The 18,771-nt window shown below is 44.6% G+C and overlaps 1 pseudogene; it reads left to right on the top strand.

Annotated features, from left to right (window-relative positions):
• Positions 1 to 200: 200 nt before the first annotated feature.
• LOC131808394 (small ribosomal subunit protein eS25-like) lies at positions 201 to 12,117 on the top strand (annotated as a pseudogene).
• The last annotated feature ends 6,654 nt before the right edge of the window (positions 12,118 to 18,771 follow it).

Raw genomic sequence — 18,771 nt, 5'->3', positions numbered from 1 at the left:
TTAACCAATTTCCATGAACCCTTCCAAGTGAAACGTCAACAATTCTGTGACATGACTTGAAAAAGTGAGCTGAACAACTGCCCTGAGGACTCAGGAGTTTTCAAAAGTCTGAATTTGTGGTGGAGACAGTAGTGGTTAAGTTGTGACCCAGGATTCCCAGATTCCCTACCAGGCCCCTTGACTAGCCAGGAAGTATCAAGATGAGCTGTATTGGAACGTTCTGGATTAGAAAGACCCTGTTGAATGAGGCTTGCGTCAAACCCCTCTTTAAGCAGCTGCGGCTGCAGTTTGAGTAACTTGTCAGGGAAGTGTGAATTACAAGTCTGTATTACAAAAGGGTTTATTTTCAGCCTTTCCAAAAAACAGTGAGAAAGAGGGAAGCATGCATAATAAAGCAGCTGGCATCTGAGGCAAAATTTGGCTTTTACTTGTCCTCTCCTTCCCTTTCAAAGTCTTGAACTATAGGTGTATGTCCTGCAAACCTGCGAGAAACTCTCTGTAACTTTGGAAAGAAAGAGCAAACAGGAAGAGGGCAGGTGGAGAGGGCGGAGGAAACTACCACTGCTCCTGGGGTTGCCGAGTTCAAGTGGCAAAGGAAGAACTGAAGTCCTCTTCTCCCCCCCCCCCCCGACCCCCACTAGGCCCCGCTTCAGCAAAATGATTAGATTCCTGTGGGACTGACTGCCCACTGCCACAAAGGAAACCCTTATTAGAGAGAGCTCCCTGAAATGCCCCTGGAAATAGCATCCCAAAGATCTTTCTGCCCTTGCTTTGCAGAAAGCAGAAAGTTTGCCCTGCTGCCATTTGTAGAGCACCATCCATTGTGAAGGGAAGAGGGAACTCACACCAGTTCCCTCCCCTGCACCTCATCCTGGGTCCCAAATGAAACCTTAGCTTCTCTCCCTCAGCCTATCACAAGGGCCTTTCAACAGTCTTTGGGCTCCAGGGTGACCTTCCACAAATGCAAACCTGAGCCTCCTCTTTAAGATATTTTCACAAGCCCCCATCGCTGTGGGGGTAAAATCCAGGTTATAGGACCTCTATTAGAAGCAAAGAGTACTGGTGGTTTAAAAGCATCCTCAGGAATCTCAGGAGCAGCATGACTTCCCTGGATAAACCTAGAAGGAGCTTCTTTATAATACTCAGAGGCCATTCCTGGGGCAGAACACGGGAATCCATCCAGTTAGGCCTAAACCTCCCCGCCTCTCCAACTCTGCATCTCTCCAGTCTTCCCAGACCTCTTCTGTTACCCAGGGGCAGCACATCCCTCCCCTGCAGAGAATACTATGGAAAGGGCAGCCCCAGAGAGTAGATTCCCCAGCCTGAGGCAGGGAGGAGCTAGAGCAGCCCCAGGAGGGATGGAGGGATATATTCCCAAGGTCTTGTCCACCTGAGTTGTCAGTCAGAACTGCTCAGCACACAGTGCAGAGTCAGAGGCAAACAAGGATCCTGAAGGGTAAAGAGAGCCTCCCGTAGCCCGCAGAAGGGGAAACCAGGTCAATTCTGGAGATGAATGATAAGTGCTTGAGGTAGCTTTACCAAAAAAGGTTTAATTAACACAAGCAACACAGGAATAAATTCTCCTGAGAAAATCCTTAAACTATTTCATATTAAGCTACTATATTATCTTGGATGTATTTAGTTGTAACAGAATGCTTGGCTAACAATGGTTTAAGTAGTAAAGACATTTTAATGTCTCAGGTAACAAGATGCTTGAAGTAGAATACCGTCTCCTTGGAACAGCAAGACGACGTCAGGATGCTGGACTGATGTCGCTATAGTTCTCCTGGCCTTTCTCTCGTGGTCGTAAGATGATTGTCATACTTCCAAGCATCATGTTTTCAAACAATATCACCCAAGGCAAACAGGAAGGGGAGAGGCAGAACTCTTCGTCCACTGCACTCTGTTATTAGGGCCAAGAAATACTTCCTGTAAGTCACCAGCAGACTAAGTCCCATACCTACCTGTAGGCAGATCACAGGCAAACAGGAGTGGTGTAACTACACTTGGCTTAGATCATGATTCAATGCCGGGACCTTCCTTCCCTGAGCAAATGCTGCCCTTTGATACCGAAACAAAATGTGAATTATTAGCATGGAAGAACTGTGAGGTAGGGTGGTGGGAAATGGCAGCTGTGAGGCAACGAACAGTGTCTACCACTACTGACATCCTCTCTGCCCACCCCCCAGTTTGAATAGTTTGATGTCCTCCCACCTCCCCAATGCTAACCACTATTATCATTTCAGACTTTAGGTGCATATACATATGCATACACACAGCACACCATATTAGACAATAGAGCTGAGGTATTTAATAGACTTATGGTATTGTGTGTGTGTGTGTGTGTGTGTGTGTGTGTGACACAAACATGCCATCCTCCTTAGGCATCTTTCTTTTTTTTTTTTTTAATTTATTTTACTGTTATTTTTTTAGGCATCTTTCTGCAATTTGCCTCACCATTCAACAATATATCTCAGTGATCCATCCATATCAATACTTATTGATCTATGCTATTTTTGCAACTGCTATATAGTGTTCCCTAGTGTGGATGTGTGGCGGTTAATTCGGTACTTCCCTATTGACAGCCTCTCGGTTGTTTTTAGAGTAACTTCTAAGTGCGTCTGTGGATAAATGCACTGGATATTCTCCATTTGCTCCTCCAGGTCCATCTTTCTCTGCTCTGTGTTTAGATTGCTGATCACTATGAAGAGCATGAGAGCCAGCTCTGAAGAGCATGAGAGCCAGCTCTCTGGCATCTGGTTGGGTGAAGCCTCTGTGAGTGGCAGGAAATCAGAGACTCTAAGAGAGAAGCTGGAGAGTTATTCCCCTCATTCCCTTCCTGCCAAGCTGCAGGTTGGCAGAGACTGTTCCTCTACGGAAGCCTCCACTCCTGTCCTGGGGATGTCCTGCAGCGAAAGGTCTGAAGGGGTTCCTGTATCTGCTGTTGTCCCTCTGCTGCTTCAGGCCCAAGGCGGGTAGCATTTCTCCTTGCTGCTGACAATCCCTCACCAGGTGCTGTTTCCCAGATTCTAACTGGTTTAGCTAATTACATTCATTTAAAAGAGCAAGAACCGTGAAGACCCAAACTTTTCCATGCATGGCTCCATGTGTCCGTAATTGGCCTCACTTTTCCTCCCAGCATCGCCCCTTTCCAGCTTCTACTTTCCTCTCCTCTTTATCATTTTGTCTCTATATAAGCAGCATCCAGATGACCCCCACTCTGATCCACTGGCTCCTGGTTTCTACTCTACATGTTACCTTATTAGCACACTGGGTCTTCAGACTTACTGAGCTGTTCTTGTGTGGGGAACCCACAAGATCTCTAATAGGTTGCTACTTAATGGGAGCCAGAAAACATTCTCCATTCTCATAAAGCAGGATGATATATATGCATGTGGTCCCCAACTATAGGAATGTTCCCCCAGGGTCATGACAAGAGCCCACAGTCCATCTCTCACCTCTCTGAGCTCCTTATACTTCACCTCATGCTTCCTCCTTTTTTTTCTAAGATTTTTTAATTTATATGAGGGGAGGGGAGGGACAGAAGGTGAGAATCTTCCAGCAGACTCCCCACTGAGTGCCGAGCCCAACACAGGGCTCCATCTCATGACCCATGAGATCATTACCTGAGCCAAAACCAAGAGCTAGATGCTTAACCAACTGACACGCCTCGGCAGCCCTTACTCCATCCTTCCTACTAAACTCAACATGAAGTTCTTTGTTTCAGGCCCTGAGGTGACTTTAGAAACCAGTCAACAAATTTCCAGAGCTCCTACCAAAGCAGTTAAGAATATGGGCAGTGAAGTCCAATAAATCAAGGTTCAAATTCTGACTTTACAACCCAACAGCTGAGACAACTCATGCAAGTTATTTAACTGCTCTTGCCTCCATTTCCTCATTGTAAAGTTGAAATTGTAGTATTACTTACCTCTTAAAATTGTTTTAAAGATACATTAGATACATCTAAATATATATCTCAAAGGTATTAGCATAAAGCCTAGTCCAGGGAAATCCCTTCATACATGGTCTAAATGTTATTCACTCAGTACTATATAAGTTGCTGTGGAGGTAAAAGCCATGGTCCTACCCTCAAGGAGTCCACAGTCTACAAAGAAATTTGAGAAAGAACATTCTTGCAACAATGAACAACACAGGTGACCCCTATATTTTTGAGGAGCAAGTTATATGGTGTAAGTTTCAGTACAAAAGTTTTGGGATGGTTCTTCACATATCTAACCTTTCATGTTGCCTGACAGGTTCTTGAGGATAAGCACCAGGCATTAATGCCCCTTTCATGCCCAGGGCTTGGCACATAGTAGACATTCAAACAGTCTGTCTAAATAATCAAGGAATGCTTGGATCACATGTTAGAACAAGCACCTCATTCTTTACAAAGCACTTTGAAAGTGAAGCATCGTTTCATTCCTGTAACAACCCTGTGAGATAATTAATGTTGTTACCATCTGAATTTTTCAAAATAAGGAAACTATGGCTCAAAAACTTAGCACTTTGTTTAAGTCCCACAGTCAGTTTATAGGAGGGATGGTCTGAGACCCAATGCCTTTGACCATAAATATGGAGCCTCCTCCTACAAGGACCACAGAAATTCATAAGCCAAAAAAAAGTCTAACCTCTGCTGAAAGTCTTTTTCTGCCTCCAATATGCTCTCTTTCTAAACCTTTTTCTGCTCTCTTTGGCTGATGCTGCTGGTTCCAGGTTCTTCCTTTAGCCAAAGGGAATCCAATTTATTTGGATTTCTTTTCAGGGAGGCAGAGACTCTCCTGTTTATCCAATCCCCTATCAGACATATAAATGCATAATATAGTCATTAAACTCTGAAATACATGACACAGTAATAACCACACACAAGCTGTTAAAAAACTCATTACCTCCAGTGGGAGATAGTCACCATGCTTGCTTCTTTCTCCTCACAGGGCCAAGGCAGAATGCTGGCTCTCTGGTTAGGGAAAATGTTTTACTTTTCCCAGGAATCCTTCTTTTTTTTTTTTTTTTAAAGATTTTATTTATTTATTTGACAGAGAGAGATTACAAGTAGGCAGAGAGGCAGGCAGAGAGAGAGAGAGGAGGAAGCAGGCTCCTCGCCAAGCAGAGAGCCCGATGCAGCACTCGATCCCAGGACCCCGAGATCACGACCTGAGCCTAAGGCAGCGGCTTAACCCACCGAGCCACCCAGGCGTCCCCCAGGAATCCTTCTAAAAGCAGTTGTATTGTTGATAAATCCTAGCTTATTTGTTTGCTTCTGAATGCATTGGAAGGCAATGTTTAAAAATTTTTTTCATCACAGAAAACACTGCACACCCTTTGGGGGGAAAAGTTAAGCAAAATGAAATATGCAGAAGTGCCTGGGTGGCTCAGTTGGTAAAGTGTCTTACTCTGGATTCCAGCTTAGGTTGTGATCACAAGGTCATGAGATAGAGAGCCCCATGTTGGGCTCTAAACTGGCCATGAAGCCTGCTTGAGATTCTCCCTCTCCCTTTCCCTTTGCCTCTCCAGCTGCCCCCTGCCCTTTACCCCAACCCAGGCATATGAGTGTGCATACTCTCTCCAAAAAAAAAAAAAAAAAAAATTAAATGTGTAAAGTGAAAATGCTCAAGAAAATGAGAAGATAAGCCACAGAGTGGGAGAAAAATTTTGTGAAAGTCATACCTAATAAAAGACTATTCAAAATAGCAAAGAACTTTTACAATTCAACAATAAGAAAATGAACAACCGGACTTAAAAATGGGAAAAAAGACCTGAATAGACACCTCAGTGGAAAATAAGCATATATCATTAGGGAAATGCAAACCAAAACAGAAATGAGATACCACTACACACCTATTAGAATGGTCAGATCCAAAATGCTAACAGCACCAAATGCTGGCAGTGATCTGGAGCAATGGAAACTCTCATTTGTTGCTGGTAGGAATGCAAAATGCAAAAACTTTGGAAGACAGTTTGGCAGCTCCCTACAAAACTATACTCTTACCATACAACCCAGCAATTGTGCTCCTTGGTATTTACCCAAATGAGTTGAAAACATGTCCACACAAAAACCTGCAGATGGATGTTTATAGCAGCTTTATTCAAAACTTGGAAGCAAACCAAGATGTCCTTGCCAAAACTTGGAAGCAACCAAGATATCCTTCCAATGTGAGTTCATTGACTGTAACAAATGTAGCTCTCTGGTGGGAGATGTTGATAGTAGAGGAGCCTAGAGGGGAGAGGGATTGGGGATATATGGGAAATCTCTGCACCTTCCCTGCAGTTTTCTTGTTAATCTAAAACTGCTCTAAAATTAAAGTCTACTTTTTTCAAAGTAAAAGTTATTTTCCCTCAGCTTCCCATGCTCAAACCCACTCCCTATATGTATTTGTTGTCAAATGTTTATTGTATTTTCTTCTGGTCTTTTTTCTCACACACATAATGTATATGAATTTGTAAAACCTTTTTTTTTAAAGATTTTATTTATTTATTTGACAGAGAGAGATCGCAAGTAGTCAGAGAGAGAGAGAGATAGAGAGAGGAGGAAGCAGGGTCCCTGCTGAGCAGAGAGCCCGATGCAGGACTCAATCCCAGGACCCTGAGATCATGAACCGAGCCAAAGGCAGAGGCCCAACCCACTGAGCCACCCAGGTGCCCCTGTAAAACCTGTTTTAAAGGTCAGCACAAGCTCTGTATATTTGATAACAGTGTCTTATTATAATAGTGGAAATACTTCAAAGTACCTAGTCCAAAATAAAGAATAGTTAAGTAAACTATAACATATTGTTAACTGAGCACTGCGTAATGGAAACTACTTTGCACTGTAAGGGATCTAGAGGAGGAGGAGTGGTAGTGGTAACAGTAGTAGTCGTGGTGGTGGTGGCAGTGGTGGTAACAGAAGTAGTAACAGTAGTTATAGCTGTAGTAGCAGCAGTAGTAAGAATAAAGTAGTAGTAATGGTAGTAGTAGTAGTAGTAGTAGTAAGAGTAAGTAGTGGTGGAGTAAAGTAGCAGTAGCAGCAGCAGCAGTAGTAACAGTGGTCATAAGGTCATTGTAAAGTAGTAGTAGTAGTAGTATTTAAAGTAGTAGTAATAGAAGAATCAGACAGAACTGGATTTAAATTTCTTTCTTGCTATTTAAATAATTACTGAGCACTTGCCAAACCTTGATTTCATCTGCACCACTTAATAACCCCAAAGGGTTATTAAATCAGTCACATTGAAAGGATATATGTAAAGTCTTCGGCAAAGTGTCAAACACCTAATGGGTCCTAGATGTCCCTTCTATCAGCCACAGTCCCTTCTCAAGCATACGCCCTTTTCTCGGTGACCAGGCCTGGCACCAAGTCAGCAGTAAAATAAATGCTGGCTGAGTTACACTGGAATAAGACATTATAACTCTTTTAAATCAATATTTAGAGACATGATATGAGGTTTGGGATTTCAAGCAGGACAAGATTTAGCAGAGGGAATGTGAAGTTGACACAATGTTGAGTGGTCTTAGGGAGTTGAAGTCAGGGAAGCCTATACTCTCTGGCACATGGTGGAAGGACCGTCACAGGTGATCTCAGCTGATCTCAGTACCAAAGAGGTGATTCCCAAGGGGATGCCAGAAGCTGCAGCAACACTGCCCGTCTGCCCTAGTAATGAGTTTTTCTCTGTGCTGCTGTCATGACTCTGTTGACTCATTGAGAGAGAGAAACCAAAGTGTGCAAAAAAAAAAATGCAGAAAAGTAAGTTCTGATGAAGGAGAAAGAAGGAGGAAGCTCATGGCTCAAGCTCTAGAACATTGTAGGAACATTTTTTAGGGACACCTGGGTGGCTCAGTTGGTTAAGCATCTGCCTTCGGCCCAGGTCATGATCTCAGGTTCTGGGATTGAGCCCCACATCCGGCTTCCTGCTCATTGGGGAGCCTGCTTTTCCCCTCTGTCTCCCTCTTCCTCTCCCCCTGCTTGAGATTGCGTGTGCGCTCTCTCTCTCTCACTCTCTCTCAAATAAATAAAATCTTTAAAAAAAAAAAAAAAGGAACATTTTTTAAAACCAAAAACAGGTGTGCCTGGGGGGCTCAGTCAGTTAAAAGTCTGCCTTCAGCTCAGATCATGATCTCAGGGTCCTGGGTTCAAGTCTTGTGTCAGGCTCCCTGATCAGTGGGGAGGTTTCTTCTCCCTCTGCTTCTCCCCCACTGATGCTTGTGCTTGCTCTCTCTGAAATAAATAAACTATTTAAATAAATATACAATAACATGGAAAACAACTTTAGTTTTATATTATAAATACGTGCCCATTGCTGAGAAGAAAATCATCTACAATCTTACCAGCAAGAGAAAGCTCCTATTAAACCCTTGGTCTTATTTACTTATGAATCTTTTCCTATGCTGCATACCTATGTCATACATTTGTCACATGCGTAAAGTATTATCTATGTATATGTGTGTTTTCTAGATATGATATCGTCTTATCATGTCAATAAACCGTCATCCATTACATCAGTTTTAATGGCTGAATAGAATTCCAGTGTCTGGCTAAACCATACTTTATGTAACCAATCATCCATTGTCAGACACTTGGGTCATTTCCAAAATCTTGCTATTAAAAACAGAGCTGCCAGAAACTTCCTTAGAGCCATGCAGTGAACTTCTGATCCTCTTTCACAGAAGGATGAAAGAGAACAATGGGCTATTTGCGAAAGTTGACTTCCACTCCAAACCACCATCCCCTTTTCCCCACCCCTGGTGATACCCAGTCCTCTGGAGTCCAGCTGGAGGAATCCACGGTCAGGACCTCAGATTCCTGAGGATTTGCCCCACTCCCAGAAAGAGTGTCTGAGCGTTTCTGAATGCATACAATTAGATGTGAGGGCTCTGAAACCAGGCCAGCTCTAGCCCAAACTGAGAAGCACATGAAAGAAGTCTTGGCTCACTTTCAACTCCCTCTTCACTGTTTCCTTTCCTAGTACTGTCCAGTCCTCCCAAGAGGCAACTGACCAGCACCCCCAAACCCCTGGGTCCTCTCTCCCCATCTGATCGGCTGTGACATTTCTACAGCCGTGACAGCAGCCAGGATGGAAAGGAACCATATCTTCTAGTAATGTATACTCTTCAAGAAACTCCCTTTAACATCTTGAGCCAGCCAACATGATTTGAATTAAATCTGCAGGGAGGCTCAAATAGGTAAGACATTATCCCTGCCCTCAGGTGGCTTACAGTCTATAGTCTACTTCAGTTTCCTAGGGCTGCCTTATCAAGTGACACAAACCAGGTGGCTTAAAACAACAGAAATATATCGTGTCATAGTTCCAGAGGCTACCAGTCAGAAATCAGGGTGTCAGCAGGGCTTGCAGCCCACCTCTATGATTCCTGCCTCTGTCTACCCGTGGTCGTCTTCCCTGCATATCTGTGTCTCTGTCCAAATTCCCTTCTTATTTTAGGACACCAGTCATACTGGATTTAGGGCCTACCCTAATTCCATATGACCTCATCTTAACTAATTACATCTGCAAAGACCCTAATTCCAAATATGGTCACATTCTGAGGTCCTGGCTGGACATGAATTTGGGGGGGGCACCCTACTCACCCCACTTATGCTCTGAAAGAGAAAACGGTGAATATAAAAAATTAAAACTGCTGGCATCAAATTACTACTACAGCTTTTTTGGGGGGCAGGGGAAGAATTTTACTTATTTATTTATTTATTTATTTGAGAGAGAGTGAGCAAGAGAGAGAGAGCAGAGCAGGGGTCAGGACCGGGCCAGAGGGAGAGGAAGCAGACTCTCTGCTGCGTGGGGAACCCAAAGTGGGGCTTGATCCCAAGATTCTCGGATCATGACCTGAGCTGAAGGCAGATGCTTAACTGAATGAGCCACCTAGATGCCCCCACTATTACAGCTTTAAAAGGACCACGAGGGCTAAAATATGGGAACATGGGATGGCGAGGGGTACTTCACCCTGTCTTGTACCTCCTAGTCTGGGCTATGCATTTGAGCCAACCTTGCTGTGAGCTCCCAAGGGACCCTCTACAATTGCCTGTGGAATAAGGAATATTTCTTGAATTCTCTCCAGCTCTGCTTTGCAAGCGTGTTTGTTTGGGGTTTTTTTTCCTTGCTGTTTTTTTTTTTTTTTTTTTTTTTTTTCTGATCATAGTTCTGGAGACAATTGTGGCAGAGAGGAGATAGAATGTAATGCAGAACATATAAAGCAAAACTGCAACATCTTTTTCCCCGAATTTGCTGTGCTTTTTGTACATCTGTCCCCTTTTCCTCTGCTATGTCAGGTTTAAAAAGTAGGAGGTGTGTGAAGCAGCACTAGCCTCTTTGAATCCAGGAGCTTGCTCTGTCCTGCCCCTTCTGTATACTGCTAACACCGCAGGGCTGCAGACTCCTAGTGAGACAGTTATCCAGGAGTCTTTCTCGCCAAGACCTTGGGCAGCAGTCTCTGCATTTCCAGAGCCTTCCTTCAGGTGTGCAAGGGCAGGGCACAGGCTAGGATTTGAGAGCCATCCATCACAGCACATCTCTTGTATAGGCAGGAGTTCTCTTCAGAGGCATTTGCCCCACAGCTAAATCCTCGCCTTAGACCAATTTAAGGGTGACTGTGTTTCTCCACCAGCTCATATCACTCATAGCAAGTGTTTTCATGATCCGTACCCCACCGACAGTCCCCACACGTTGTCCAAGGCTGACCCCATCCCCAGGCTGTCTTCTGTAGGCACCTTTCATTCTTGGCCTGAGAGTTTTGTGTGGAAGTGCAGGAGAAATCAACCTTTGGAAGCAACCCTCAAGCAAGGAGTACCAGGTGATGGTGAAAAGTGCTCCAAATTTCTTGCCTGTGGGAGGAAGGGGGATAACTGAGTTTTGTTTCCTGCTATCTCCCAGAGGTTCCAGCAGGACTGAGCCCCAGTTGCCCATAGTGGTAACCTGCTCACTAAAGTATTGTGGACTATGTCTTCCTTCCCCACTCCCATCCCTGGGCTTCCTGACATCTCTTCCCAAACAAACTACTTGGACTCAAATCTGTGTCTCCAGGTTGGTTCCTGGGCACTCAAGATACACAGTCGCATTAGCCTGCATTTCTCTGTTGGGTAATGAGCTTCCCCACAGACAGGTACCAAATCTTATTCCCCTCAGCACTCACCATTTGGTCCCTGCCAAATGTTTTATATACATTACTTCAACTCAATAGAGATCATTATTATTAATGATCGCCATTATTATTATTATTATTAATGATCATTATTATTAATGACCTCTATTATTAATAATAGAGATTATTATTCCCATTTTAAAAACTAGGAAAATGAAACTCAGAGAGCTTAAGTCACTTGTCCAGGGCCATGTAGCCTAGAAGGAAGACCTGGGATTTGAACTAAGGTGGCCTCTCTCCTTAGCCTACACCATTAATGACTGCCATTAGCAGTGGTATTCAACAAATGTTTGCAGAAGAAACAAAGATGCTAGCAAGCAAGCTGATAAGAATTGGTACAAAGTGCTAACGAATTGGATGCTAGAGATAGGGCTCAAGATCACCTAATTTCTTGAATGTATTTAAGACCCAGTGGAGATAGATCTTCATGAGTCTTTTTTCTATTGATTTGAGAAGGATTTATTGATTCTTACTGTGCCCAAGATACTGGATAAGATCCTGTACAGGCTACAGAGAAATGTAAAGTAAATTCAAGGAGCTTTTTTGTCGACATCTTAGTGAGCTGGCAATGAGAGCAGCTGCTCTCTGAGCTTCACTATGCTGCAGGGACAACAAGAAAAAAGATCCTGGAAAGTCGCCCAAGAAAGACAAAGACCCAGTGAACAAATCTGGGGCCAAGGCCAAAAAGAAGAAGTGGTCCAAAGGCAAAGTTCAGGACAAGCTCAATGACCTGGTCTTGTTTGACAAAGTGACATATGCCAAACTCTATAAGGAAGTTCCCAACTATAAGTTTATAATCCCAGCTGTTGTCTCTTAGACACAAAGATTCGGAGTTCCCTGGCCAGGGGAGCCCTTCAGGAACTCCTTAGTAAAGGATTCACTGAACCAGTCTCAAGGCACAGAGCTCAAGTCATTTATACCAGAAACACCAAGGATGGAGAGGCCCCAGCTGCTGGTGCAGATGCATATACAGGCCCCACCAATGGTACGTTTTGAAAAAAAAAAACTTCATTAAATCAAAAATAAATAAAGCAAATTCAAGGAGCTTACAATCTACTGGGGGTGAGGTAAGACAGAAGTAGCTGAAAAGATAAATTACAAGACTAGAACTGCCATCAGGCAGAAGTGATGCATAGCCAAGGATGCTGAACAAAAATGGGCTAGGTTTTCAAAGATGAGCTCTCGGGGCTGGAGCAGACAGACAGTTGGGAGGAGGCGGGGCTTCAAGGACAGGTACTAGATGGCTGGAAGCCAGGACAAGGAGGGAGAATAACAGGGCAAAGACATGTGAGCAAAGCCACAAAGCAAGGGGATTCCAGACAATTTGCTTCATCATTCTGCCTTGCCCCCTCCTCCCAGTCAAAGGGAAAAGGTAATGTTTACCAGGAGAAAAACCAAGGTCTAAGAGACAACTGCTGAGGATTACAGATACATGGTCATTTCCAGCTGCTTTTCAAGCTAAGATAGCATAAAAGAATACAAATCACATACTAAAGGGGTCACCCTTCCTTCAGGTCTGAGGGCTGATTGAGCAACTGTGACCGCCATGGCTCCCGCTCTGAAAACTTGGCACCAGAGGACACTGCATAACTGCCAGCTCTCTGTTGTGCTTGGATCACACCGCCTAGAGGCCAGGAGTCACAGATTTGGGGGATTGAAGATCTTTCCCTGAAGGCTTGGCAACTGAGATCTCATTTACAGCTCCTGTTGTGGGAGAGGACTGCTGCTTTGATCACCTTCAACTTCTCCCCAGTGAGGGAGTGGGCAGGCCAGATTGGCACACAGGAGAAACTGAAAGAGCCCAGCCGAACACTCTGCACAATTTGGTAGAGGTCAGGTATGGAGAGCCTTGAAGACTATAGGCTACCATGGGCAGAACTGGCTCAAAAGGACCTCACTCTTGGTGAGGGTCCAGAATCTATGTCCAGAGCTAAGAGCCCCCACTATTTTTCAATCAACCCCAAACTAACTCTGCAAACACAGCTTCAAGACCTACCATCTAGGTAGGGGACCTACAACCATCACCCGTCCGCCTGCCCCAGGCCTCTTCCAAATAGAAATTCTAGAGCCAGAGTTCTTGCCAGCTCACATGGGGCAACTAGAGTTTCACAGCCATGGCTATAGGAACACAAAGGCTGGATCCAGGTCCTAGGAGTTTCCAGAGAGCTTTGCCGTTTACTCAGCAACAGTCTGACACCCAGCAAACACCAGCAGTTGCTGAAATGACACTGAGTAGCCAATGGACCCATGTGGGGATCATATCCATGGCTTTGTCCGCACTCTGCCGCAGACCAGGCCAATGCAAGGGTATGGGTGCCCATGGGGCTGCCCTCACTCACTAGGGGCCGAGAGCAGAATTATAGATGCTTCCCCATTTCCTCTTCCTCCCCTCCCAATGTCCCTGAGATGCATTTCATAAAGCTTCTCGGAAGGTGGCCAGTTCAGTAACACAGCCTTTTATTGGCTCTTCCCCCTTGCCTCTTTCACTCTCAAATAAGATGACTCTCACAGAAGCATTCCTGTCAGGCCCTGCTTTCAGGAGAACACAGGCTCAAGCACTCAGAAACTTTAAAAGATACCATACTCGGCTTCTGAAAATGAGCCCAACAGAAGACAGCAGTGAGGGTTTTCTTGATCTTTGAGTATGCTTATGTTGACTTTGGGACCCAGTCAAGCCTTAACTCTGAGAGAGGTTTTCAGGTACATCCAGCCCAGAGAAGGAAAAAAGGATCTTTACTTCCTACATGAGAGAGGCATGGCAGGTGAATTTTTTTCACTAAGTCCTATTTCATTTTGTCAATTCACTAAAACCCATCTTGTGGGAGAGCCAGTGACTCACCATGTAAAAACGGGAAGAACAGTTTCATTGGAAGTGGGAGAATTCACACACTGCTCACATGCACGCCTTAGGACACAAGGTGAGGTAATGTGGCTTAGCTGCCGTCTAAGTACCCTCGACTTGATAGAGAGGTTTTAACCAAATATAGCAAGGAGGCATCCATTTGAGAACCTATCTCCTTCTCCCAAAGCAGATGATGTTAGTGGAGGAGAATGGGATCAGAGTTCAAATAAACGTGAGAGAAAAGAGCCAACTTCTAAAGAGGAGGGAAGGAAAAACCTCCCTTGCACCTTCTCCTGTTCGCGTGCCAATCTAAGTGAAATTGCTTTCAAAGTGCCACAGAAAACACCTAGTAATGTCCACAACCTCAGAGGGAAAGGCTGAGTTTTATTTATTATGACAAGATTACAGGTCGTAAAAAGAGTAGTGTCTAATTTTTAGAACTGTCACATTTTAAAAATTATGTTTTAAGCTTAAGACTGTTAGGATTATAACATCATTTTTTTCTATATTAAAAAATGTGAAGAGTAGAACAAAAACAATTCTGAGTTTTCTGAAAAGTTGTGACTTGAATATATATATATATATATATATATATATATATGTTTTATATATATATATTTTTTTTATTTTTATTTTTATTTATTTTTTTTTTCCCCTTCATGGCCTCACCCCCAAAGGAGGGCCTGTGAGCGCCTCTGAACGGCCAGCTGCTGACCACTTTGGAGTCTGGTTAGGAGCATGAGCTGTATAAGCCCATTCCTCAATATTTACCCAAGAGAAATGAAGACTTTAGTTCACACAAATACCTGTACACAAAGGTTTATGCATACTTATTCATAATTGCCCCAGACTGGGCACCACCCAAATGCCCTTGGGATTAGCAAATGGGAGTGAACTGTGGTACATCCATACAATGTAATAGGGCTTGTCAGTTAAAAGGAACAAACAATAGATGGATGCAGCAACAGAAGAAGAAATCTCAAATGCATTTTGCTAAGTGAAAGGAGCCAGTCTCAAAAAGCTACATGATTCCATTTATAGGTCATTCTGGGAAAGGCAAATCAGAAAACAGATCCCTGGGTGCCCAGGACTGCTGGTAAATGGAAGGAGGGGATTGACTATAAAGAGGCACAAGGGAATTTTTGAGGATGGAACGGCTATGTATACTCATGTGGTGGTGGTCCTACAGCTGTATGCATTTGTCAGTGCTCATAGAATGGTACACCACTAGAAAGGGCGAATTTTACTGTAGATAAATTACACCTCGATTAAAAAAAATAGATAAGATCCATGGAATCCCCAGCCTGGGAAAGAGCTTCAGCTCTGCTACTTCCTTCTGTGAGAACTTGGAGGAGTTACTTAAGCTTTCTGAGCCTCAGTTACCTCATCTCTACAAGAGGATTTAAGAGTGCCTGTTAAAGTGTTACAATGACTCAACAAGTAAGGCAGCGCCTGACACCCATCCGGCATTAGATCTTATTATAAAGATCTATATCCAGCCAAGAATCATGGTATCAGGCCCCTCCCCAGGTGGTCTTGATAGCTCTCTGCCCTGCACTCCACCACCCTGGACCTCTGCCCAGCCTGGATTCCTGGGGGGAAATTGATGCCATCCCTTGAGAATTCTGGGGAGCCATCTCAGCTGGGTTAGAGTTTGGGTTTGTGACCCTGTCTGGTTTTGAGTCCCAACCAATAAACTGGCATCTCTAGGAGTTTTTAAATCTCTCTCCTGCAGCTACCAACGGTGCCCTTCAGCCAAGCCAGTAAGCTCATAAATGCCACTCCAGCTGAAAGATGTGTGTTCACTCTCCCGTGCTCCTGTAGGGCTGTGATGTACCTATTCTTCATTTCCTGGCTCATAGTAGACAGCCAATAAATAAATCGGATGTACCATCCCAGGGCAACTAGCTTCTGGGCATTTTATTGGACTGTGCTAAACACTGTTGGATTGCAGGTTCTAATTCCTTTCTTTAGGCACGTGCACACGCATCTATATGTGCGTATAATTCTCCTAGCTAACACTTTCTCAAACATATTAATGAAAACCTACTGTCCCACTGAAGTGTTTCAAAGATCCCAAGCAGGACACCTGGGTGGCTCTGTGGGTTAAGCCTCTGCCTTCAGCTCAGGTCATGATCTCGGGGTCCTGGGATCGAGTCCCACATCGGGCTCTCTGCTCAGCAGGGAGCCTGCTTCCTCTCTCTCTGCCTACTTGTGATCTGTCAAATAAATAAATAAATCTTTAAAGATCCCAAGCAGATTTTTCTATAGTTAGGAAGTTTTGTGAAACATTCATTCATTATATTAAGTAACTGGATAAATCCCTAACAGATTTCCATTGATTAGGCAGAAATATGGGCATGAACCATACATGCACTGTGGGGAGGATTTAATGGCTCATCTGTTCATTAACAGAGGCAATCATGCAACAAGTGTTTACAGAGCCCCTCTCCTATGTTAGGGTCTAAGTTGAGGGTGCTGGGGTTCCTCCTTCCCAGCCTCCACACCTGAGTCTCCACAGTGTCACCACACAGACATCACACCTGTTGGGGCCTTAGCTTTCTCAATGGTAATGGTTAAGGCCATTTCAGACTCATTCCAGAACCAATAATCTATGACTTTGGAGGTTGTATTGCAATTTCTGGTAGCAGAGACACATTTTGCTGGAACTGATAATGATGCAGCTGACCTGAAAAAGAGGGAGAAGTTAAAGGAATGTCTCAGTGGTCATAGTGAATTTACACTTTTTGTTTCTCTGCTTTGAAACTTCTTATGATGGAATGAAAGATGCACAGGCCCTCAAATGGGGTAGAGAAATGGGGAGCAAGCACACGATGGCTTCAAATGATATTTGTAAAGTCTTATTCCTTAAAATTAAATAAAATTCAACAGGGCTAAATGTTAATTTGGGGTGTTAGGAGTTCATACCTGTGAATTACAATGTACTCTGCATTCTTTCCTGTGTCTAAATATTTCTCAGTAATTAAAACACACACACACACACTTCCTTCCTAAGTAACGAAAACTGTGGTGCGACGCATTTTTTTAATCACAAAAAGTGTGTTCCTGTACTTACCCGAGGAATCAGTCCTTCCTTGGAAATAACGCCCTGCTGCCCACCCATCTCTCAGTCTCCCCTCTGGCTGCTCTCCAGGATCCCGCCTATCGGTGCGAATGAGCAAAGGGACTCACTACTTAAATCATGACTACTAAAAGCCGAGGGACTTCAGTTCCTCTACACCCTTCCTACCGTCCCCAGGTCACCTGCGCCTCTGCACTCCTGCCCTCGTGCGGCTCCCTGCTGGTGGGGCAGCTCTGAGCTTGCTTTCCACCAAGAGGGCGCGGGGCGGGAGAGAGCCAGGCCCCCTAGCCAGGCCGGGAGCAATAACGACTCCCCATTTCAAAGGAATGGGCGAGTAGAGGGGTGGATCCACCTCGCCTCAAAGGCTAAAAATAATCCAGTTTTGTAGACTTCTGAGTAATGCACAGAGAAGAGGAGGACAGGTTAGGATCTTTGCATCCGTTCTGCAGAACTTATGCTGGTCAGGAAATAGTTAAGCTGGGACCCCTCCATCCTGGGTTCTCTCCCGAATCAACTTATAACTAGAGTTTACCACTCATCTCTTCCATAATAAAAATGTGATTAGTAGGAGCCAGGTGGGGTTCTGTCCCACTGTTAAGAGGCAAGCCCCAGCAAGCAGAGATGCAAGGCAGCCTCCCTGAGCCTGTCTTTTCAGCACACCTGAGCCTGGGTATTTGGCCTTTCTGGGCAGACACCACTATCTCTGGAAAGACTGTGGGGGGTGATTAAAAGTGCCACCTCTTCCCCTAGATGGTTGTATAACAAAGGAGGTAATAGTGCCTTTAGCCTCCTTAAGAAAATCCAATTTGACATTCCTAGCTGCTTACATTTAGATGCAAGATACCTATCTCCTTTAGCCAAGACGTGATTGCTCTCTTCCCTGGGTTTCCTTTCCTCCGGAACTGCAAATTCTCTCAGTAAGACAAGGACTCCTTACTGCACAGGATGCTGCTTCTCCCCCACTCAGATCTGAGTGTTTGTAACCCTGTCTGAATTCTTTCTGCTGCGGTGACCTCCTTCAGGGACAAAGGTTAGAGTCCCGCAGGAAGCTCCCTTCGCTGGCTGGCACTGCGGAGCGTCAGCCCTAAGCCCTATCGCCTTGACAGAGACTCTTTGCTGGACCAAACTTCAGTCAGCCTCCTGAACCTTGTAGACCCATCTGTCCACTTCCTTGTAAAAACCTGTTTTAATAAAACCGCTGCTAAGTTGATTTGACCAGAAACGCACCCCATCCCCCAACCCCTGCAATATCTGTTCACCTCCCTCAGATTCTTCATATTCCGCTGCCCCCAAGTGATGTCTGTCTCCCTGGCCTGCCTTCAGCAAGAATTTTAGGACCCGGGGTTAGCCAGATATCCTTTTATCCGCTATGTTTCCTCTTGGTAATTTTCCACCCACTGACCCCACCCCCTCCTTGGCTACAAATTCCCACTTGGCCACACTGGCTTCTGAGTTGAGCCCAATGCCCCCTACCGTGCAACCCCACGGCAGTCATCCTGAATAAAGTCTGCCTTACCACTTTTAACAAGCGTCCCTGAGTGTTTTTGCTTTTTCTTTAACAGGCTCCTCCTGGGTCCCTGGGCTGGAGAGAGCCAGGCCCCCATCCTTCTTGGGAGGTGTAAGCAAGGAGTGAGGTTCTGCCCCATTGGATCCACGGAGTAAACCAGCCAGTTCCCTACAAACGAGTTGGTCTTTGGTGCGAGGACTTGTGTGTGGAATGTGGCTC

Source organism: Mustela lutreola, chromosome 9 (assembly GCF_030435805.1).
Source record: "Mustela lutreola isolate mMusLut2 chromosome 9, mMusLut2.pri, whole genome shotgun sequence".
Lineage (NCBI taxonomy): Eukaryota > Metazoa > Chordata > Mammalia > Carnivora > Mustelidae > Mustela > Mustela lutreola.
The sequence above is the reverse complement of the archived record's forward strand: the minus strand, read 5'-3'. Positions and strand labels throughout refer to the sequence as shown.